This window comes from Equus caballus, chromosome 23 (assembly GCF_041296265.1).
Source record: "Equus caballus isolate H_3958 breed thoroughbred chromosome 23, TB-T2T, whole genome shotgun sequence".
NCBI lineage: Eukaryota > Metazoa > Chordata > Mammalia > Perissodactyla > Equidae > Equus > Equus caballus.
Genome location: NC_091706.1, coordinates 52,761,380 through 52,786,010, shown reverse-complemented (window position 1 = coordinate 52,786,010; position 24,631 = coordinate 52,761,380). Strand labels below are relative to the sequence as shown.

Genomic DNA, 24,631 nt, shown 5'->3' with positions numbered 1-24,631 from the left:
AATCAAAGTATATAAAAGATAGATAATAAAAGGAGTATTATACTAGGACTAGTTCTTTCCTATTCTTTTTTACTTTTGCTCCTTTTTTCTTCTGCTCTCCACCCTCCCCCTGCTTAGAGGAATGGGCAGCTATCCCCCGCACCCCATCCTAACCAGCCGACTACCTTTTCTCCCCTCCTTGCTCTCATTCCTTGGGAAGAAAGAAGTAAAAAAAATCTCTTTGAGGCTTATAAGGGGCTTTAAATTTGAGTTTGATTTGTGACCTGTCATAGTTTGAATAATTTGCTTCCATGGTATTTTGCTTATCTCAGCTTCCCAGCTGCGTGCGCAACTTCTGCCTCTTCCCTTTCTTGGCAGGTTAGTTTAGCCCCTTTTTTAGGAGTGGAACCAGTCGTTACATGACCCCTCCCCCCTCAATTCTCGGGGGATTGGGGTCAAACATCTCAATTTACAATCTCTGTTTTTCCCATCGCTGAGTAGGACTTCCTGATCGTGGCAGTACCCATCCATATGATAGTTATTCTTTTTATTTTTTTTAATTTATTTTTTTTCTCCCCAAATCTCCCCAAGTACATAGTTGTATATTTTAGTTGTGGGTCCCTCTAGTTGTGGCATGTGGGATGCTGCCTCAGTGTGGCCCAATGAGCAGTGCCATGTCCGTGCCCAGGATCTGAACCAGCAAAGCCCTGGGCCGCCAAAGCAGAGCACGTGAACTTAACCACTCTGCCACGGGGCCGGCCCCTATTCTTTTTAAAGGACTTCGTGATTTAAAAGTCAGCAGCCAGGAGGAAAAGATAGTGGACGCAGGTCTCTATCCAATCGATCCAGTAAGAGTGAGGTTGACCATTGGTGCTTTTCAGTCAGTGTCCCTCCCCTCTCCAATTGTATATCTGTCCTTTTAATGTTTCTCGGTCTTGAGTGCATTAGAAAAGTCTAATTCGTTAGTACTAGATGGGGCCCAATCTTCTGCATTTCTAGCAGGCAGCCTAGGAGATCCCACTCCAGGGTGGCCATCAGACCACACTTTGGTAAACATACTTTTAGAACAGTGAGAAAAGTATTTTACAGACACCTCACCAAAGAAAATATACAGATTGCAAGTAAGCATATGAAAAGATGTTCAACATCCTTTGTCATTAGGGAACTGCAAATTAAAACATGAGATACTACTACACACCTATTAGAATGGCTAACGTCTAAAATGCTGACAACGTCAAGTGCTGGCAATGATGTGGAGCAACAGGAACTCTCATTCATTGCTGGTGCAAAATGAGAAGACAGTTTGGCCATTTCTTACAAAGCTAAACATATTCTTACGAAGGTTATGGCCTAAATGTTTGTATCCCCCTCAAATTTATATGTTGAAGCCTCAACCCCCAGTGTGATTGTAGTTGGAGATGGAGCCTTTATGGAGGTAATTAAGGTTAAATGAGATCATAAGGATGGGACCCTGATCTGATAGCGTTAGTGGCCTTATAAGAAGAGACTGGAGCAGGAGAGAGATTGCTCTCCCACCTCTACCGGCTCAGCCATATGAGGACCTAGTGAGAAGGTCGCCATCTACCAGCCAGCAAAAGAGCTTTCACCAGAGACCAAAGCAGCTGACAGGTTCCTGGACACTCAGCCTCCAGAACTGTGAGAAATAAATTTCTGTTGTTTAAGCCAACCTAGCCTGTGGTATTTTGTTATGGCAGCCTGAGCAGACTAATAGACCATCCAGTCCAGGAATGGTGTTCCTAAGTGTTTCCTCAAATGAGCTGAAAACTTATTTCCACACAAAAACCTACACGAGTGTTTATTACAGCTTTATTCATGCTTGTCAAAAATTGGAAACAAAAAAAATGTCCTTCAATAGCTGAATGGATAAACACACTGTGGTCCATCCATACAATGGAATATTGCTTGTCAGTAAAAAGGAATAAGCTACCAAACCATAAAAGGATATGAAAGAACCTTAAATGCATATTGCTAAGTGAAAGAAACCAGTCCAAAAAGCCTACATGTTGTATAATTTCTACTACATGACCTTCTGGAAAAGACAGAACTATGGAGACAGTAAAAAGATCAGTGGTTGCCAGTGGTTTTGTAGAGAAGGAGAGAAGAGGGTTGGATGAATGGGTGGAGCAGGGAATTTTTAGGGCAGTGAAATTACTCCATATGATACTGTAATGGTGGATACAGGACATGCGTTTGTCCAAACCTATAGAATTATACAACATAGTGAACCTTAATGTAAACTATGGACTTTAGTTAATAATAATGTGTCACTATTGGTGCATCAATTGTAACAGGTGTACCACACCAATGCCAGATGTTAATAATAGGGAAACTGAAAGTGGGGTGGGGTGAGGTGGAGTCAGGGATATGTGGGAACTCCACACTTTGTCACTTTTTCTGTAAACCTAAAACTGCTCTAAAAATACAGTTTATTAGTTTTAAAAGGTATTTTGAGTTCACCCTTGTTTTATAAGGGAAAGAACTGAAATTAAGATAATTGAAACATTCGATTCAAAAAAATATTTTCATTACATTTGGATTGAGTAGCAGATACAGGACTTTGTTCTGTTGTTTTAAAAATAAGAGAAAAACGGAGACACCTTCAAACTGGAGGGAGGAGTACCCTCCTTAAGTAGTGATGGAGACCCTCAGGTTTGTTTATCATTTAGAGAAACAGCCAAAGGTGATGGTATTTCTCTTACCAAATGGAAGGGTTAGATCTGTGAAGAAATATTGAATGTGAAATGTCTTCCTGGTACCTGATAGGAATGCATAGTGTTTCCTGGTCGTTGAGTGTGTGGGAAGTCAGTTCAAGGGGCCTCATTGACTGAGGATGGAGTCATCTTCCGTTTCTCTCATTGGCTGCCAGGGGCCTAACAGCATGAACATTGTAATCAGCTGGCCTTGTTCCTGATCCCTGGTTTGAGACCTGCTTGTTAGGTTGCCTTCTGAATAGGAGCCAACCACCCCAAGAGTTAAGGTGAATTGCACGGCCTGTTTAAGTAAAACAACAACAGGGATTCCAAGTGAATTTCTAGTGTGAGTTAGAGAAGACTTATTTAGGCTGCCTTTTTAATCATTAAAGTGACCTCTTAGAACTCCTGATTTAATGAAAAGATAAAAATGTTTTGTAATTAGCAGATCAAAGCACTATTGTGGTTGCTGTTTACATTGTCAGTGTGTAAATGGAACTTCTAAAGGGAGTGAAAAGAATTGAACGCTGCTTTAATTTTATTTATGTAATTCCTTTACTTAAAAATCCCCCATTCATATTGATAATGCTAAGATAAACATTAACTTACTTTATTATCAAAGAACTTGAGAAACAGCAGTGTCCGAATTGTTGAGGTTTTACTATATTTGTGTCAGAATTTGAGTTCATCCATCCTCTAAAATGAAATATGATGTTGAAAGGTTTGTTCATCAATCCTACAGCATAAATGAATCTATTGGTAACTTGAATTTTAAAAAGCACCGAAAGAAATGGGTGTATCCACGATAATCTTGTATTGGAATTTGGCAATATTCTTTTGTATGGATAAAAGTGCAGTGTAGCTTAGCTTGCGTTGCTTATTTGGAATATAATGTATATTTAAAAACAGTATCTGTTGACAGAAGCTTTTCTGTTTGGGTGGTTAGGCAGGTTGGCCCTGTGTAAATTGTAGTTCCAGTCTAGTGCCTCAAACTGGAGGGTGAAGTACTTTCTCTCCTTAGTGGTGCTCTGAGAGGATTAGAATGCTGTGTCTAGTACTGTAACTATTTTAAATAAAAGAGAACATTGCCTGTATTATTTCAAGGCTCTATCTAGGCCTATTTGGCTAAGCCTTGCCTATCTGAAAGGAAAACTATACAGTTCAAGTCATTCCACCCCTGATCTCTTTTTGGTGAGCAGCCTTGGTCTTCTCTAGGACTAGCCATTATACACAGAGTGTGGGTTCTGGGTAAAACTGCTCAAAGCAAATGGATTAAAAAGCTGTCCAGGAGAGCCTAAGAACTTGTTTTATGAAGGTGCTCAGCTCTCCAGGGATGGGTCCTGTTGACCTTAAACAAATAGACAGCCAGTTATTTTTCCAGAAAAAATGCGTTTATTTAGGATCAGCAAAGAATTGCAATTTGGGGTCTGCAACCACGGCAAGCCGTGTATAAGTCCCCAGCCACAAGGCAAAGAGAGACTCTTTTATTGAGGGGAAGAGGATGTTGGGAGGGTGATTGTAAGCAAATAGTCTGAGCTGTAGTGGCTTTTCATTGGCTGAGCTTCTTGTCCTCAGGAAGAAGTCATTCTTGTAGGGCAACTATGTCTGGTGTGAGAACGCCTCCTTTTCGCCTCCTGACTCCAATTAATTAATGAGGTTTTTATTTATTGATTTCCACAGTCCCAGTTTGAATTTATTCAGGAATGAAAAGAGTGGGAGCATGTCTATGGAATGGCATTTATGAAGAGATTTGTTCCAAGTTCCAAATTGAGCTTAAAAAAAAGAAAAGTCATGCTAACTAAAGACAAGATATTGGATGTCCTCACTCATGTCTTTGTCCAGAAATACCGTAAATGGAGAGAAGAGATTTGACCTTTTTGTTTGTTTGTGTTAAGGAGTTGTACTTACTAAATGCTCACAGGGAAGAAAGAGAGCTGAGAAGTAAGTGGGTAGCATTTGTTGTTATGACTATTAGCAAGGCTGGAGTTGTGTGCACATTAATGACTAAGATGGGTAGACTTTTTTATTCTGTGAGACTGTGGTAACTAAGTCAGAGCTCTTGGGTCTTGCTAAGGTAACAACAGGCCCTTGCCTCTTGCTTTCTTGGTGCGGGGCTCATTAGTATAACTTGGATAGGACCGTCTTGCTCCCGATTTGCCTCACACAAGTCTGGTGAGATTTAATTAGTTGTACTTACAAAAAGCTACTCGGGGCCTACAGGTAAGGTCTGAATCCCCTAGTACCTGTCGCTCCCCTGAAGAAAACAAAACAGCTGGCTCTTCCTTTGCCCTCCCAGGCGTTCCACATTGACCTCTCCGTGTCACCAGGCTGGAGGCCTGCCTCACATTTATGCTGTTCCTGCGTCCCGTCTAGTCACTCCTGCGTGTCCCTAACTTGATTTTGGATTTAGTTGTGAGTAAAAAGGGTAGGGTTAGAAGAAGGAGCTCTTTCGCTTTGACCACAAGACTACATTTCCTCATACCTTTCATACTTGGCTATTTCATAGAAAGTTAACTTTGTGTACCCCATAATGGCTCTCCTTAGCTTCCTACTAAACTTCTTTTTTTTTTTTTTCCCCAATGATTTATTTATGTTTGTTCATTCATAGGTCAGGATTATTGTGAGTCAATTATTTGGGTACTTAGAAGTCTTATTTGGAGAGATGCTTTTTAAGTCTCCTCATGGCTCTTGATAGAAACGTTTCCCGATGATGCTAGTTTGATTTATTCTTATTCTTAACCCTGTTTTCAAAAATTGTTAAATGTTTTACATCCCGTAAGGTAGCATTGTCCAACAGAAATATACTGCAAGCCATAGATATAGTTTTAAGTTTTCTAGTAGCTATATTTAAAAAAAGTAAAAAGAAATAGGTAAAGTTAATTTTAACAATATAATTTGTTTAACCTAATATATCCAAAATATTGTCATTCAACATGTAATCCATATAACCAATTATTAAGGTATTTTGTATTTTTTTGTAGTGAGTTTGAAATCTGGTGTGTATTTAGATTTCATAAAATATAGTTGTAGCAGTAGATTCATATACTTGAATTGTTCCAAATATGTTTAAGTTTTCTGGTAATTGATCAGTTATGTTTTAAAATTTTTAATTAATTAAAATGAAAAAAATGTAGTTCCTCGTTTGCACTAGCCACGTTTTAAGTGCTCAATAGCCACATGGTGGCTACTGTATTCGACAGCATAGTGGTCTTTATCTGTCATTCTTTTGTTGATCGGTTTCCCATTTTCAGGTAATGAATCTGAGGCCCAGATGATTACTCTTAAAATGAAAAAGTTACTCTTTTTCATTATGCTTCTGTAATATTTAGAACAGACCTTCATTCAGAGTTATTCAAAAATTTGGGACACATTTTTTGTGCCAGCTATGACCAAGGAAGAGATAATTTACCTAGATTTATTTTTAATTCATGTAGCAGTTCTTATGTTCCTGTTTCGTGAAGGTCAGTGGAAGAGTCTAGAGTAGAATTCAGATCTTCCAAATTGTTGTCTATCTCTTCTGTTATGCCAGTTTCTAATAATTCCCCTGGCCATGGAGTATTTCCTTTCACTAATGATAAGAACTTAAAAGGAATCCTTTTCTGTTCAGTTGTATGGAGGCCTGGATTCACCTGTTGAAAACAGACCACTCCAGCCAGTTTTAGCAGAGAGAGATTTGATGTAGGAAATTCGGTCCTTCATATATCTTGGAGCTGGAAGAGCAGGGTCTGGGTTGAATTTCTAGGAATGACTTCCAGAATCACGTTGTAGAACTGGCCAGCCAAGGAAACTGCAGCCTGTAATGTAATCAGGAAGTTGAGTAGTTAAGCAGCCTCCCACTATTACGGCAGCTGGGTTCAACACCTCTTAGCCTAGCTGGCAAAATGATGTGAGTGTTGGGTGTTGATGTTTTTGCCTTTGAAGTGGAGGATCAAATACCAGGACTTCAGCCTGGGAAGCACAGCCCTGCCTTGCCGTGTTACTTCTACCTGTCAGATCTTCATGGCTGCATCTGGCACAAGCTCTGGCAATGTGGTCTTCTCTTGTTGTCTTCTGTTGTGCGTTAAGGAGCTAGAATATATTTGAATGAACAAGTCTGCAGTAGTTGCCCAAGTGGTTAGCCTATTGGTGTGGGCATCACCCACATCAAGAGATGGGCCAAGGTGAACTCAGCTGAACCTGGGGTCATTTGTCTTGCTGAGGTCATTTCACAGAGATGTTGAGAGGGTGGGTGGGCTGAGAGAACAGGTGGCTGTGAAAGTTGTTTTTTTTCTCCTGAAGGCTTATCTCCTGGTCAGTATCTCCTGGAAAGATAAGAACAAATGGTAATACTCCTGGATCAAACTTGATTATTCCGTATTTTGAAAGACCTAAGTTGAACTCTACGTGACTGTATCAGTGTTGTTTAAATATTTAGGCTAGTGTTCTAACCTACTTTATGATGTCTTTGTACATTCAGGGCCTTTAAAATATGGAGGAGGGGAGATTGCATTAAAATTTTTGCCTTAGTATTTTTCTGAGTTATTAAATTTATCAAATATGGGGCTAAAATCATTGCAAAGAGCAGTGTGTAATTTTGGAAGAGACAGGTAGAAATAGTATGTTTTTTGGGACTGTTTTGGGTCGAGATAATAGATGTTGGTCAATGTTAGAGAATTAATCCTGATTGGAAATATACTACTTTATACCAGTGACTTTTTGCAGAAGTATTGCTCTTCAAAATGTGTATAAATCAAATAATTCGAAAATTCAGATACTGGAATTAGGTTCAGTGGAACACAATTCGTCATTCTTTTATTGCATCTCTAAATGTTTGATATATCTCATTATGATTAGTGTAAAGCAGTGGGTTTCTAAATGTGGTCCCCAGCAGCAGCAGGGTCACCTGTGAGCTTGTTAGAAATGCAAATCTTGGGCCCCACCTGGAACCTGTTGAATCAGAGACCCTGGGGGTGATGCTCGGGCACCCCACAATCTGCATTTTAACAAAGCCTCCCAGGGATTTTGTCCTTGGGCAAGTAACTTAACCTTTCTGTATCTCTGTTTCTCATCTGTAAAATGGGAAAATTTATAGTTTGGGGTTTTGATGAGGATTAAGTGAGATTATTAGTGTCTTGTACATAGAACAGTTCGATAATTAATTGCTATTAATATTATTATTATGTCCCAGGTTTTCAGAAACACTTTTGGAGGTAGCAGCTTGATTCCATTTTACTAAGGGGAGACTTAAGATGGACATCCACCTAACCTGTTTGGTTTAGTCCTCTTAAGTTGTATTGAATTCTATAATTTGTATTTCAGATAGCATTTAGCTTATTATATAGCTATATTTTTATCCACTTAAAACGTTAGCTTTATTTGAATTTCCTTTAACTTCTTTTCTAGGTCTTTTTCCATTTATTTCTATTTTAGTCGTTTTATTTGTATCTTGTCTCAGTGGTTTTAAAAAATCCTTCTTATGTTGTGATAGTTTTACTCTGACCTTGTTTTCAGGCTTGGGTGGGCCCTGTGAAAAGATATACAGGAGAACACACCAAATTTAGGCCTGGAGGTACTTTTTTGTATGCAAATATATAATTGTTTTAAAGGCGAGACTATGTCTATGGATGGAGAAAATGCTTCCAGCCAGCAGGAAGAGGTTTTCTTATTTTCATTTTCGTTCAGTTCATAAAAAGGTAGGTCAGAAATTTTCTTTGTTCCTGAAACTAACAAGGGGCATAAGAAATCTAGAAGTTATAAGCTCACCTTTATTGATAAGACTTAAAATATTTATTTCTTTACAGAGTTAAATAGCATTGTATGAAAATACATCTTTGTTTGCTAAGGGATGGTGTGTATATGTGTGTGAATGGTGGTCATGTTTTGTTGTGTTTGTGTGACTGAGCTGAGCTACCGTGTGTGTTTTCTACGACACAGACATGTCTTCTGTTTTCAGTGAGTAGTTTTACTCGTAGCTTCTTTGTATGAAATACAGTCTAGCAATTGTGTAGTTAGTTTACAAAGTCTGTGTATGACTCATCTTCAGGCTATGGCTTTTTCAAGTTACTCTTAAAGGTCAGAGTCTATTTAGTCCTTAACCCTGCCTTTTCTAAGTGGGAAGTGAGAGTCAAAAGGAGTAAAAAATAGGGAGTTTGTTGGGTCTGGATCCAGACCGATAGCTTTTCTTTTTCGAAGGGATTGCTTTTGAAGGAGAACAATCAGTTTTGCTAGAAATTCCCAGAATTGCCAACTAATTTGAGACTTAATCTTTTTTCCCCCTCACAATATTGTTCCTTTAAGTGGGCCTTTTGATTTTAATTTTTGCTTCAATGTTTGATTTCTGTATCACACCGACAAACTATCAAACTGAAAAATTCTGAAGGGTTCAGAATCTTTTTCCCCTCATGTCATCGATGCATGTATGTCTAAGTCTGTTTTGTCATCGTAGACATTAAAAAAAAATCTTATTTAAACAAAAATAGTTTGAAGTAATTAGCTTGAAAAATTGTTAAAACTGGGATTGATGTAGGAGAAATAATTTCCACGTTTGCTTGAAAATGTAGCATTTAGCCTTACTAATTTTAGTTTTAGTTATATTGAGCATTAGTGAATAGCAAAATACAAAATTGGAAAAACAAAATGCTTTGAATCCTCGGTTGCTTTTTATGACTACCCAGCTAGTAGGGCTGATGGAAGAAAATTAAGATTCTATGACTTGATTCTTTGGAATTCTGACTGTTGTCACTGTATAAACAAATACAACAATCTCTGGCTGCTCACAGAGTTTTTGTCCCTTGGACAGATATAATGTCCTGGCATTTTTCATATTCTATTATCAGAGCCAAGGTCTAGAATTTTAAGTGGGAAGTTGGCTCTGACATAATCAAATGCCAAACAAAGCCCATCTGAAAGTCCAATAAAGTAAAATTATAGTATTGCAAAATAAGAGAGTTACTGAACTAAATCCCCACAATTTGAGGATCTTTGCTATAAAGATGTTATTGTGTTATGAAGGGGAGGGGAGGTATTTTGGGCCAGCTGGGGGCATTTTACTTTGATCCACAAATGGGGAGCCGAGGGTTCCTTTTCCCCTTGGGGTTACTGAAGGAGAAGAATGCTTGCTGGTACAGACCACAGTGCGTTATGTGGAATTGGAGCCTTGACTGAGCTTCTGCTCCGTGTTGAGAGCCAAGCACCGACTTAGGCGCTTTACATATAAATAGGTATTGCTAGCTCACTAATAGGGACCAAAAGTGAGATTCGAAGTGGCTAAATGATGACATGCCTAAGGTCGTGGAACTTGCAAGCTGAGAAGCTGGGAGTTGAAAAGGGCTCTTCACTCCAGATCTCTTTCAGAAACTGGATGTTCCCAATGGTGAGGATGCCACTGAGTTTTCCATAGCACTCTTAGCTGAAGTTTTATTATAGGCTGCAATCATCAGTTGGTGTATTTTTCATAATATCTGAGTACAGCTTTCAATGTGTTAGAGGGAATCCCTTGTATAATCTTCCTACGCCTCTCAGACTTTGGAGAGTCTTTTGATATCTTGGTGACTATTGTGTTTGGGTGTGAATAATTTGAGAGTGTAGATGCTTGGTATTTAGAGTGGATTTATGACCGTTTCATAGAGGGAGTGAGCCTATTTTTCAAGGAGCGACATTGTCTTGTGATGTGTGCAATAGCCCGTGGAGGCTTTTTGGGTCTAGAAAACAGTTTTTGCTTATTAGCAGGTACTTTGAGGCAGTTACCTGGCTTCCCTAAGGTTCACTTTTTGTGAAATGGGAAATGACAGAAGCTCCTTTCGGGGGTTTGTGAGTAACACACTACTAGACACTTCAGCGCTCGGTAAATGCCAGCTGCTCTGGTTGGTCTCACTGCGGTTAGCGAACTTGTAATTCTTCTTGATATTTCCTTTTACCATCATTTCTCCCTCCTTGGTCTTGAGGATGGACAGGAGGAGTGTAAATGTTACTCTTACAGAGGGTTAGGTTGGAATCCCAGGCTCTGGATGGGTTTACTTTGGGGATTTTATGAAGTCGATTAATTTTTGTCTTTCCCCTTGGGAGTTTCCTCTCCTGTTTTTCTCTCAGACATCCTGAGACAAAGATGTGATTCTTACAGTGTTGACTGGAATCCCTACTTCAGCCCCACTCTATTTAAACTCTCTTCTGAGTCTCAGTATCTGCATTTCTGAACGGGGATAAGGCTTGTACTTCCTCTCAGGGTTATTATGAGGATTAGAGGAGAATACAGTCAAGTTATTATTTGTACATAGCAAAGGCTCAATCAACTTTAGCTAAAAGGGAAAATAAACCTTTTTTAAACAGATGATATTGCCATTCAGGAAAAGGAATTAATTCGCTTTACTTTCTATTGGGAGATTTTTTGTTAGATTCTTTTCATTCTCTCCTTGTTACAATCCTCACACGAAACTTTGTTTATGTGGATTCTGGGTGTGTGTGCCTCAGGGCACAGTCATTTTCTCTTAAATTTGGATCTTGCCAGTTTGGTTTACTGTGACAGGAATGGCTTCCAAAGACATCCAGATAAGAACATCGTTTCTCACCAGAAATATTTTAGAAGTCATCATGCTAATAGTAAATATTTACTTTCTGAACACAGAAGTGATGTTATTTTTATTGACAAGCTCACAGAAAATAATAAAATTATCCAGAATCCCTCCACCAAGGGGTCATTAGTGTTAGCATTTTTATATACATACTTTCCTGCCCCTCCTCCCCCTGCTTTTCATTATGGAAATTTAAAGATATTCAGAAATATACAGAGAATAGTATAATAAACACTTATATATTCGCCACTCAGCCTCAATAATTATTAACTCACAATTTCCTTTCCCCCTCTCTCCAACTGAATTTATTTTGAAGTCAGTCTTAGACATCTTATCGTTTAACTCGGAAATATCTCAGTGACATATGCTTTTAAAATGTTGGCTATCACCCTTTCTAACCCCACCCCCCGACCATGTATCTCTTTTACTTTGGGGTATATTCAAGAATTTATTTCTGGTCATTATTTAATTCTTCTTAGCTTAGGGGTTCCATTAGTTGATTTCTCTTTAATTTAGAATTGTCGAATAGCCACAGAACCAGAACTCCAAGTCAACATCTTATTTGTCCCTGAAGGCAAGTCTGAGTGGGGGAGGGAGGTAGGGGGGATTCTGGTGGGTGGGGTTGAGGGGTGTGGGCGTGGAAAGAGTTCTTGAAACATGGATCTTCGTTCCTTGCTTCCTTCCTTTCTCCCCCCCCCCACCTTTTTCTCCTTCTCTCCCTCCCTCTCTCGCTCTCTTTTTCTTTCTTTTTTTGCTCAGCAGAGTGAAAGGTTGTCAGCTTTCAGAGCTAGAAGCCCAGTGTTCTTCTATGTAGCCATTCTCTGCTGAATTAAAGACCTGCTGGGTTAATGTACAAGCCAATTTGTTCGTTTAGAGTATATGTTACTATTGAACATGTACCCAATGTCTTGGTCCCTAAGGACCAATCTATAAATCTGTGTAATGATGATAATGTGATCAGGGCTGTTTCATTGACCAAGTTGTGGAACATTTCTTGTGCCAAATGAATCCTTGAAGTTATGCTTTCCGGAACCCTGGCAAGGAAAACGGGAACTGGTAAAGGTGAACTGCATAAATTCTAATTTCACTGCTTAAATATGAAGATTTGCTGAAACAGAGTTTGACAAAAAATAGTTTCCTATGTCATTTTAAGTTCAGGCTCGTTATTCTTTGGGGTGGCTATCACTTGGTGACTGATAATTTGAGATCACAAGTAGAAAAGCTAATATCTTTTTTAAAAGTTAAAGGGTTGGTTTGTCCAATTGAATTGAATCATATATTAGTTTATGTTAAAAAATTTTCCTGAGTATAGGACTTGTATTTCATCTCTTCTTTTGATTACCAAAGCCCTTAAGTTTAGATGTTTGGAGAAAAGAGACCCACCCTAATTTATAGCTTTCAGCCCTGTGTTTTAACATCTAAATAGCTTTTACTTGGCCTTTGCATGGTAACATTTTCTCTTGTTTTTTTGGGTGCGTCCTGAAATTCCTGCTTTTTTTCTAAGAAGAGTTCGCACATTTTCAAACACAGTTCAGTTTGTAACCCACGAATGTCCTAGTCCTAGGAGAGGCTGATGCCTTGAAGGCCCTACAGGCAGTGACTGGCTGGTACCTTTAAGACAGTAGGATTGCCTTTGAGATCAGGGGCAGAGCAGCCTCCCAGAATCCTGAATGGATCTGCTTCTTACATCAATTGCTTTGGGTATTTTTCATGAAAGAGAAATGTGCTGCTGTGCCTCGGTGTCTTATGTTGACTAACCATTGGTCGTTTGGTGTACCACCTGGAGCTGTAGGTTCAGATGCTGTCTGCTCCTTTCTCCCCTTCCAAATCTCAGATGCGTATGGACACAGGCACATGTAAGGATGCTGACATCTGTTTCCTCTTGCCTCTGGAGCCCCTGTGAGTACTCCTGTAGACACCTCCTCCTCTGTTACTTTAATTCTCTGATCAGTGATTGATTAAATATTTATTGAGCACCTATTTGTATCAGCAGTGTGCCAGGCACTGGGTACAGAGGTGAATAAGGCAGTTCTTGCCCTCATGGAGTGCACAGTCTGTTAGATGTGACAGCTCTGTAAACCAATAAGCGTTCATATGTTTAAATATAGAAACTAGGCTGGAAGGATACTCGCCAAATGGTTAACAGGGGTTGGAGGGAGGAGAGAGAGAACCTTGTTTTGATTGTATATGTCTAGGTAATGTTTGAACTTGTTAGAAGCAGGTATTGTTCATGCAATTAAAAGAACACTTTTTGAAAGATTTTTTTTTTTTCTCCTTTTTCTTCTGGGCAGGAGGGAAAGTGGAGGGGAACAGGGGGAAGGCTTTTTACGTAGAGGGACTAGAATGTGCCCAAGACTGACAAAGCAGCTTGTTTTGTTCTGAGTTTCAATAGTGGCTAACTTATATTCGATCTCTGGGCACCACGGCTTTTCTTTCCTGGGGAGTGGAGAGGTAACATGCAATCGGATTTTCTTTTGGGACCTGGAATATATTTGCTGAAATATATTTAATATTTTTGAAAAGATGCCATAATTGGTGATTAGGGTTCCAGTGAAGCTGGGTAAGTTTTTTAAAGGCATGATTACAGGTGAACTGTAGAATTGGACTATGGTTAACTTTGTATTGATAGGAATATGTCATTGAGTTGAAGTTACCTAGTAGTGTGTTTTCCATTGTGAGGGTGGAGTTGGTATTTATAGTATTTGTCCCATAAAGAAAGTGAACAGTTAGGTTCTTGGGTCAATTGGGGCTCTCTGGAAACTTTCCTTTTGAGCAATGAATTAGTAAGTTGGTTCTCAGTACTTGTGCCCCACCAAGGGCACAGTTGCATTACAGCTCACTGTGGGTTTTTTTTTCCCTCATCTCTCCCAGCTCCTGACCCCAAACTTTTCTAAGTGTAGCTGATGACCCAGTGGAACCTAAGCTGAATCATTGTACGGTTTCACCAGTAGCACACTTACGGAAGATAATCTTGTCAATTGGAAACAAATGGTCCAGGAGGTATCCTTTCATTCCTCTAGTTGATGGGAGAAAATGAAACACCAAGAAAAAACGCACATGATTGGCAATAAAACAGAGGTTTTACCTAATTTATGTGGGATAAAGCACTTAATTCTTTGATTCTGTACGTGTCAATACTGTAGTGATATAATTTCTGGAAGTTTCCTGGGTGTTTCCATTCTTTAACTTTTCAGAGATAAATGATTAGGCTTGTAAGCTGAGTTTAGTATAGAAAGCAGTCATCTTCAGTGCTACACATACTGTGTGGTATTTCTTCCCCTTCCTACAAAACATTTGCCTTTTGGAAGAATGGATGGCTCAAGGGATTAGTGATGGGGAAGTGGAAGCTTTCACATTGGTTCAGATTTGACCTTGGTCAGTGATGCTTGAAAATCAGCACTATTTAATAGGCATTAAGAGAGCCCACTTTTTGATCCACTTCCAGTGGATAAATATCCATAGTTCTTTAATGCCATAGTTGCGGAACTAATTGGCAGAATTAAATGATTTAAGAACTTTACTCCCCTTTTGCCCTCAGAAAATAGTTGGTTGTTGTTTAAATCAGAATCTTGGAGACAGCATGAGTCATTTCTGAGGACTGGAGGCTGTCGCTTCGCTGGCTTTGCAGCTCTTACTGTATTGGGAAGCTTGTGTGGTTTACTTTGCTCTTAGTAGGGGGAATTGCGGGGGAGAGCTATTTTTCCTTTCAGTTTTCAATTTTCTCACATTTGGGGCTGCTTATCTGACCCTAGATGCACTTAAAAAAATACTAGAGTCATTCATCGCCCAAGATTCATTCCTCTTTTCTCCGTGATCAGATAAAGGAGATGTAAGTGTAATCTATTTTCTGTCTCCTTGTTTTCCCTCCCCTGAAAGAATTCCAGTGCGTAAAGCTTTTTCTGACACCCTACTTACGGACTTTGCAGTGTGGCTCCAGTGAAGTAAGTAGTGTTTTACGTTTTAAGCTCAGTGACTGTCAGTCATGATCACTCTGTATTTATAGAGTTTCCAGGGAAGGGTGAAAACTCTGTGATGATATATTACCTGCTAATTTGTTTGCTGAAAGATGGGCCCATATATTTAGAAGGATGACAGATCAGAATATTTGGCTAAGTGTATCAGTCAGTGTCTCATTTTTCAAAACATGAAAACTCCAACATGCTACTGTAAAAATGCTGTGTGGTAGATGGATTTTCCTTGCTAAATGAATTTCTGTCCTGGTGAGGTTCTTCTATTTATTTATTTCCCACAGTCATCCTTTGTTATAGCCTAACTTGGGTAATGAGAACTTTGGCTGATTCTTTTTCTTTCTTTGTAGGTTCTGTTTGTCATTCATGCAACCCACATTCCTTTTTCTTGTTGCCAGTATTGGACACCAACATCTTTACCACATAAAGAAGGTCAAGTACAGAAATCTATAGGTCTGGCTACCCTTTGTTCTCTCTGTCTGTAGCCGAGAGGTGTAGACAAGGCCTTCACTAAAGGGGAAAGGGAAAAAAAACAATGAGCTTTCTAATCCAGCTGAGCAGCTTTAGGTTGTGGGAGGAATTGAAAGTGCCATTGGGAAGGCAGAAAAGCAGTGGTTACTCTTGAATAGGTAGAGATGTTGCATATTCTGGACATCCCTGTGGAATTTTATTGGGCTATTTCGCGCCCACACACAAAAAGAATCCACAAATGTATTTAGAAAGGCTTATCTGAATAATCTGTCAACCAAAAGAAAAGAAAAGGGAAAGACTGTCTTCAACTATTAGCTGCCGAATATGTGATGCCTCCCCCTGCCCCCCTCGCCCCCCACTAGGGACCTGGCTTGGGCCCAGCAAGATTAGATAGTGAATGAATAAAAGGTATTCTCCGTTGTAGTTCACCCCTATATAGAAAATGATCTTTAAGAAAAAAGTATAAGAATGTTTAGAAATAAGCAGATTGGATTTCAGGTAAACCCATTAATGCTGTTACTCGGTGACTTGTTACTGATTTTCCCAGGACTGTACTTGTAATCTATATGTTTTAAGGGTATTTAAATGTGGAGGTGATCATAGCCGAGGAGATAAAGTTTCTCCCTTGAACTCTGACTAGTTTGCTTCTTGGAAATGTTCCCTGCTCTGACATGCTGGACAGCTCTGACAGGCCCCGGTCCTTGGGATCCCAGCCGGCTGTCGTGGCAGCAGGGCTCTGAGCTATGATTTGGTGGTGGTGGGATGGAGTGTCGCTGGAAGGTGTTGGGTTGGGTACAGTATAAGAAAAGTAAAGACAAAATGCCAAGAATGCTTCTGAGATCCCACAACTCTCATTAGTGTCCACTCAAAGCCAGCCCTTCAGAGGAGAACCTCCTGTGTCACCTGTTCTGCCACATCAAGTGTGAGGGAAAGGCTTTCATAACTCCAGGCCCACCAAGTGGGAAGACGGGCAGGGCTACTGATCTCTTCTTCTTACGAATAGTCTCTTCTCCTGGGAAATAAAAATAATAAATTCTTTCTACCCAATCACCCCCTAAATACGTTTTCTATATAAAATTACAGGTGTATCCAGGAAGTGATCCTTCTACCTTTAAAGGTAGTTACTCTTTGTTTCCTTGTTACCTTTCATTTGCATTTTCTTTTGCTCCATTTCTGGATCTCTTTAACTAAACTGTCTCTGAAATTATCATTGCTGGTATGAAGAGTCCATTGGTTGGCTGTTTAGATTTATGAATTAGTTTCTTAAATCCTGTTAGTGTCATAGATCAAATCCGAAATCCCCTTACTCACTACTTTAGAAAGTATTACCTTTTGCTTTTGGAAGTGTAAATTATTTTTAAACCTTTTTGTTTTTGAATGATGGTGGTTGTGCGGCCTGGTGGCAGGAATGGAAGCAGGGAGAGCAAAATTCAACCACATTTAAATTACTTAATTTCATTTGCCATGTCATATTTTTGCTTTTAGTTGTATGTAGCCACTGAGTGGGAAATTACACTGATTATGAAACTGGTTTTATCCCGGAAACGACAGTCATTTAGGATAAGGACCTAACCCTTTCTACCAGCACAGCTCTCTGCACTATGTTGTAAATATTGATATGCGTGACTTTGTGTATCTCCTTAAAATAAATGTGATTAAGTACAAAAAATATTACATATAAAATATTCATAGAAAGAGAATATTGAAATTCTTGTGTCTGAGGGTTACTTTTAGTATCCTCTCCATCTCCAAATGTTGATTCTGCTTGCTCCTTGTCCCTAATTCCCCCTCCCCAACAAACCAACACAAAACAAAACTCTAAGTTCTTCAAAAGGATCAGAGAGAGTTAATTATAGTATTATGTAGCAGCTAGGACAGTTGTAGCTGTTGGTCTGTCCCAGAGCCTACAGAAGGTTCTTATTTCATAGGCAGAGATAATTTGTTTTTCTCTGTGTGCCATATGGTTTTGCAACTGCAGAGATCAAACACATTTGTGGATGTAAACTTCAGTTCTGTACTTAAAAAATTTTGGAGTTGTGTGGAGATTTTCATAACGTGCTTGAATCATTGATGCCAACCAGGTCTGTTGGAGTCAAGGATCCGTTGTCAGTTCTGTAAGCAACGATGTATGGTGGTTTTTGTTTGCCTTGGACTTTAGAGACAACTTTGGAAAGAAACTTGGAACACAAATTGTCAACTGGAATGCAATGATTATTTGTTTTTTATAAAGATGGTGATTAAAACCAGGAATCATTAACATAGAAGAGAAGTAGTTCTGAGGCTGCTCAGGTGGTCTCTGGAAAGGACTGGAGTTTTCTCTTAATCAGAGAACTTTTAATTACACTAATTTATTTTGAGATTAATTGTTTTGGGGATAGTCTTCAGAATTAAGAATTTGAGTTTCTTGATTGCTGTTTTTTAAAGGAGAAAAAGAATATAAGTATGCCAGGATTCCCTCCTTGTTTTTAGTGACTCTATGTATGTGCTCTGTTCTGCTGGTCACAGTGAGTGTAATTTTTAATATAATGCTCAGTTTATCTAAAGTAGATGCATATTCCCTGGTTCCTTTGTTTTCCAATTATTCAATTTAACAGTGTATCCAAATTATCTTAACAGTCTCCATTTATAGACATAATTTTTTTTTTTAAATAAAGTAGCCCTCGTAGGTGGGGTTAAATCTGGAGGACAGAGCAGGACTGGAACTCAGCAGTATAGGTGTGAAATTGATAGATTCTAGGGATATCCTCTCTGGAATGTTTTCTCATGTTAGCATGCAGGATCCCCATGATCCTTCACACCTTAGATAAATATTATTCTCTAAGGAAAGACTTGGGGACCCTCAGACTCAGGTTCTTCACTATTAGGTTTTCTGGGCACACGCTTTATATACTTCTCTGGTACAGCAGCCACCACATTGGTAATAATCAATTCTTTAATTTTGATTAACCTGGCTGTCCTGCTGTTTATCTGGCTCCCCAAAACAGGACTGTTTCTGACTTTTTTTCTGCTCTGTTCTCAGCTTTTGGTTTATAATGCACACTCAGTAAGTATTTGTTGAATAAGTGACAGTATAGTTGGTATAAATCATGCTTACTTAGTATGTATAAATATAGCTTTTTCTCTTTTGCTAATTTTCATATAGAGCATCTTCCAAAATAGCAGTTGTGGCTTTTAAAAAAAAAATGACTACATACCTTCTGCTTGCATGTATTCAGAAAGATCTGGTGCCTGAGAATCCAGATGTTATTTTTGTTGTTTTTTTTTTAACTTCAGTTTGTGCATGGCAGCTATTATTTTGCTATTTCCCAGGCTTATGATTCCAGAACCCACAGCAGGAATAAGCAGACAGTAATGAATTTCTATGTAAACCTTACAATATGTTTCGTCTTTGTTGGCACAGAGAACAAGACCCAAGACTTCTTGAAAAGTACAGCATCATAGAGTGAGAGCTCTTGCATTCATGTCCTCTAACTCTCCCTTGTCTTATATCTGATGAAACCAAGGGCACAGGAACTTTACCTGGCTTTGTTCGAAGTAAGATAACTAGTTATCTTGGTTACTGTGTGAGCAGGGTTAAGAACCCAGTCACCCAACTCCAAAATGGTCCTCTTTCTGCTACAAAACCTTTGTATTTGGCAGAAAGTCAGTTTTTCTGTTTACCAAAACTTCTGTAGGATGTTAGTGTGTATCAAACACTCATGAATAACTGCTCCTAAATATGTATTTTACACTCCCTCAGGCAGTGGTAATAACAGATATCCAACATTTGAGAGCAGAAAGTACTTTATCCTACATAAATCAGGTGGAAGAGACTCAAATTGAGGGATGCAGTGTGATGCATTTCAAAGGTGCAAAGTGATTTGGCAAAGATTTGGAGAAGGAAGGTTTCTTCTGGCCAGGCCTGTCACCATGCCTGTGTGCCACCCCTGCGAGAGTTATTGAGCTTTGAAACAAATATCCCCCATCAAATAAACCCAGCAATTTATTTGGAGACAGAAGGCAGGTAAGTTAAGGTAGAATCCTGAAGTAAAGAGGACTTTGACCCTGCCAGAGACCTTCTTCAGCTTCTGCTCTGATGTAGAAAGCCGCTCTTAGGCATTCTTTCATAAAAACAGCTTGGAAACTGGAATGTCAACTTGAACACCACACACTTCAACCAGTTAACCAGAGCTGGGTTTATTTTATGTTGCTTTTTAATAACAGAAGTTAAAAGGGTGCCATCTTTTGAAAGTACTCAGATGTGATTTTCAAGGAGTAGGAGCCAGCATCCTTTACTTGCTTTAGGAACACAAATATTCCAGAATACTTGTGTTTATATCAAGATTTTAAAAAGAATCATATTATAAATAAAGAATAAGAACTTTATATTTTTTTGCTGAGGAAGATTAGCCCTGAGCTAACATCTCTGTCAGTCTTCCTCTACTTTATATGTGGGTTGCCACCACAGCATGGCTGACAAGTGGTGTAGGTCTGTGCCCAGGGTCTGAACTGCAAGCCCGGGCTGCCAATGTGGAGTGTGCCGAACTTAACCACTACACCACGGGGCTGGCCCCAAGAACTTTATATTTTTATATTAAATTATTTATAATTACTTCATAATAAATATAAATTAGGGAAACTTCTCAATCAAGAATGATTCTCCACGGGCCACATCCGGGTGAAGCCCCCTTTTTCTGCCACAGGGACCTTGGTCATTGTAGTGGGCTCAGGACAGGATAAACCAATCACAATGTCTCCACCTGCCCTTAGCCTTCCTCCTTTTAACAGGAGGACAAGCAGTGGTCCCATTACCCAAGGCAGGCCAGTTGGGACTCTTGACCAAGACTGTGCCACCTGAAGCTATGAGAAAGATGCTCTCCCCTTCCTCTCTGTTTGCAAGGCCATGAAGTTTCCAACCCAAAGCAGTTTGCAGTCGTGGTTCCAGCCTTGTGGAGACAGAACTCACTGGTGAAAATGACTCCAACAAGTCTAAATTTCTCAGAGTGGGCAAAGTGAATATGAATTGCATTTACTAGTGATATTCCAGGGTACTCGAGAATTCCCTGGGCGTTTGTTTACAAATGCAGATTCTTGAGCCCTACCCCACACTGAGCCAGACTAACTGGGGATTCGGGAACCAGTATTTCAAACAAACCTCCCAGACGATTCTAATACTCCTGGGTGCTGTTGAATTGATGAGAGCCTGTTGTTCACCTGGGCAGGTGAGGATGTTGGTTTGCATTGGGTGCAAGTTAAGTTTAGGTTTATTGCAAAATTAAAGTTAGGTTCATTGCAGTTAGGTTTAGAAAGGTGCATCCTCAAGGCCAAACACAGGGCCACATTTATTATGGCACATTATTTGTTGAAAAGAAACTTTCTTTCCTAAAGATTTGATTTTTGGGGGTGGGTGGGATGTTGTAGTGGTCCATGAAATCAGCTGTTTCATAGCCATGCACCTGCCAGCCCATGTTCTCCAGAGCTGCTGTAGCCGCTCTTTTCCTTTTTATATCCAGCTCTAGGCCAGAACTATTGGAGGGGAGCAGCCAAGTGGTATCCTTATTTACAAAGTGAAGTCCGTCCAGTTCTCTTCTGGTTTTCCTTGGTCACCAGTATGGATTATCCCTCTCCCCCAGTTGTTTTCCATATATTGTCTCTTGATGAAAAATAATGGTAAGAAGCCCTGAGGATAGAAAGTATGACTTTTCCCAGGAGTTTCTTCTCAGGCCCTTTTCTCTCCCTCTCTCTATTTCCTGCTACTAGATTTTTCTGTGTTTTCAAACACAGCCTTTCCAACACAAAGGCTGAGGCCATGAAGAAAGGCCAAGGTGGAATTATTTGTTAATTATAATACCCTTGCTAGTGTTTCTCTCTCTTAACACCAGTTGATGTATGAAGAGTTTTTGTGGACTTTATGGTGTTTTCACTAGCCATCTTTATCTAGAAGAGGACAAATGTGGTAGATATATCTTCGTCTGTCCCTTCCAACTCAATAGTAGCCTGACACAGGTAATGGGAAGCAGTTATTCATAAGGATGTGGGCTTGAGCCTAGACAATAAAAATTGGTACGAGGCTGTGATTATAGTAGTTGTAGTAATAATTGCGGTAGTGCTAGTACTGATGATGATGTAGCAAAACCTGTGTGTCAAGCAGTGTGTTAAGGGTTTTAAATGCATTAACTCATTCAATTTTTACAAAACCCCAAATAGATAATGTTGAATATAATCCCCATTTTATAGATGAGGAAACTGGACCACAGAGAGATTAAGTAACTGGCTTAAGTTAGGAAGTGGCAGAGCCAGAATTTGAAACCAGATAACCTGGCACCAGATTCTATGCTGTCAACCCCACTGTGTTATTCTGCCCTCTTACCAAATTAGCAGTTCACAGCACCTGACCCAGAGCTGGTCTTTAAAGGGACAGTGGTGGACTTTGGAGGAGGGCTGGGTCCCTCTTCCTGGCAGTATGAACAGGAGCTAAGAGATGGGAAAGTGCAAAGCCTGTGGAGGAAATGATGGTCCTGCGACTCCCAACTGCAGGTACAAACTGAGGAGCTGTTGTTAAAGGCTGGAAAGGTAGCTGGCACATTTCTCTGAATGAGAGTCACTGGGTGCAGATTGACTGCTGCCTTGTAGCTCTGCGGTCTTCAAATCTTGTGCTGGTATCTAAACTTTCGTCATATAATTTCAGGCATATTGTAAAAATTCACATTTAAAAATAAACCTTTTACATAAAAATCTAGTGTTTTCATACCAACCACTATTCATTAAGAAGAAAACGTGAACAAGCTCTTTAAGTGGAACTTATCTTTTTAACCTTGAATTTTTAAAATTATACTTTTCCCCTGATTTTTATTCCAATATAATACATATTCATATTTCAGTCTTTTGTTGATTGTCATGTCATACTTAGATGATAAAAATGTATGAAAACTTACAATTAAAAGTGTCTTGTGCCTGCAAGCATTACTCACTCCAGAAGTAATTGTTTAAACATTATAATTATTAGTAGAACAGAGTGGATCAAAATAACATGATTATATTACAAATTTTGATAAATGATTAATAAAAAGTAAGACTATATCTCTTACATGTATGTGGGTGCTTCTTCATTTTTTAGTAGACAGTAAAAGATTTGACATCACTTCTGTTTTCTATTTTTGTTTTTTATATGTGCAGGCACTGAAAAAACTTGTTTCCAAAAATGAACAGGGAAGGAGTATCATAGCAAAGACAGCCAATTCTTTGCATGCTTTCTGAAGTTACATGGCAAAACTCACAGTGATCTGTCATCAAAAATTATTATTATTATTTTTTAAAGATTTTGTTTTTCCTTTTTCTCTCCAAAGCCCCCCAGTACATAGTTGTATGTTTTTAGTTGTGGGTCCTTCTAACTGTGGCATGTGGGACACCGCCTCAGCATGGCTTGATGCCATGTCCAGGCCCAGGATCCGAACCGCCGAAACCCCAGGCTGCCCAAGCTGGAGCGGCCGAACTTAACCACTCAGCCACAGGGCTGGCCCCCAAATTTGTTTTTAATGATTGGCTGATGGCTCAAAGATTGGGTCCTCGAATTTTGCTCGAAGCAGTCTGCCTTGCAAAAGCATTTGTTTCCTTGCTTTTAGCTTCCTTTATTTCTTATACATTGCTTTGCACCAGGACCTGTTTGTTTCCAGTGGCTCTCCTCTTTGGTGCCCTGGAGGTTTTATGCCCCTGGTAAGATGTGGGTGTGGCTGAGAAGTATGCTCACTTGAGGAAGTGAGAAAGGGCAATTAGGAAAGAGGAGACATTCCCAGGCATATCATTTTTTAACAAAGACGACACAAGGAAGTTGAATGTGGAAAAACTGACTTCTTTCCCTTAGAACAGCTTTCATGAACCCTAAAGGGTGTACATAGTACAGTTAGAAGAGCATTGCTGTAGGATGTAGTGTACCATGAGATTTTAAGTTTTCTATCTCCGCAGCTCTTTGTGCTCAAAAATTTAGTTTTAGCTTCTAAAAGTGTAGGTCAGGGGCTTGTATTCATGCAAACTTACCCAGGAAACTGATTTTAAAACCAAAATGCTATTTCCAGCATGAAAATCAAGCAGAGAATCCAGCTTAAGTTTAGATTAAGATGGTTTGTGGGGTCAGTTAGATGACCTTCAGGAGGAGGCTAGCAGAAGACTGGTCTGATGGCATGGGGGAGGGGAGTTGATGGGAGGGGCCACTACCATATGCTTTATCATTGTTCAGTTCAATGAAACCCTTCTTAATTCCTCATGACCAACTACTTGGCCTAATCCTAGTTAGTTTGTTAGCTAGTTGGAAATAATTAAAATATATACATTTATCTTAAACATTTTAACTTAATATCTAAATATTCTCTGTTCTCCAGTAGCCTAAGGAAAGATAATTTTTTCCTTAAATATTGATCTACTGATTGGAGTTATCAGTGGTTTTTCTTGTATTAACAACATCCTGATACATCATCTGTCCTAAAAGTGGAGCAAGAATTTAGAGTTCTATAATCTGAGATTAGAATCTTTCCAGATTAAAATGATCTTTTTCCCAGTCTTAAATTTTCTTACCGCAGTTGATTGGGCAGACATTAATTTAGATGCTCCCTGCATTGAATATTTGCAGAGCATTTGCTTTAGTTTTTTAAAAGTAGTACTTTTTCACCCTCATTTCATTGGTTTACAGGACAATAAATTACATAATTACGATGACAAGTGCAAATGGCCAAAACTTCTTCTCCCCCACCGCAAAAAACATAGATTCAAGAAGAAACAAAATGCCTTGTGGTCGGTATATTATTACGGAACAGGTTCTTAGTAGCGTTACCAAACCGGGTTGGTTTTGCCCCTCGCGCGATTATGCGGGCAAATCACTGGGACAAGTTTGCAAAGAGGAAGGGTTTAATCACAACGTAGCCGAGCAAGGAGACGGGAGAACCGATCTCAAATCTGCCTCCCCAAAAATGGGGATCAGGGATAT

General features: G+C 39.4%; 1 protein-coding gene across 2 annotated transcripts in view; it reads left to right on the top strand.

Moving 5' to 3' along the window:
* The window catches only part of MLLT3 (MLLT3 super elongation complex subunit), a 255,693-nt gene that overhangs the window by 35,832 nt on the left and 195,230 nt on the right, over positions 1-24,631 (top strand). The window lies entirely within an intron of this gene.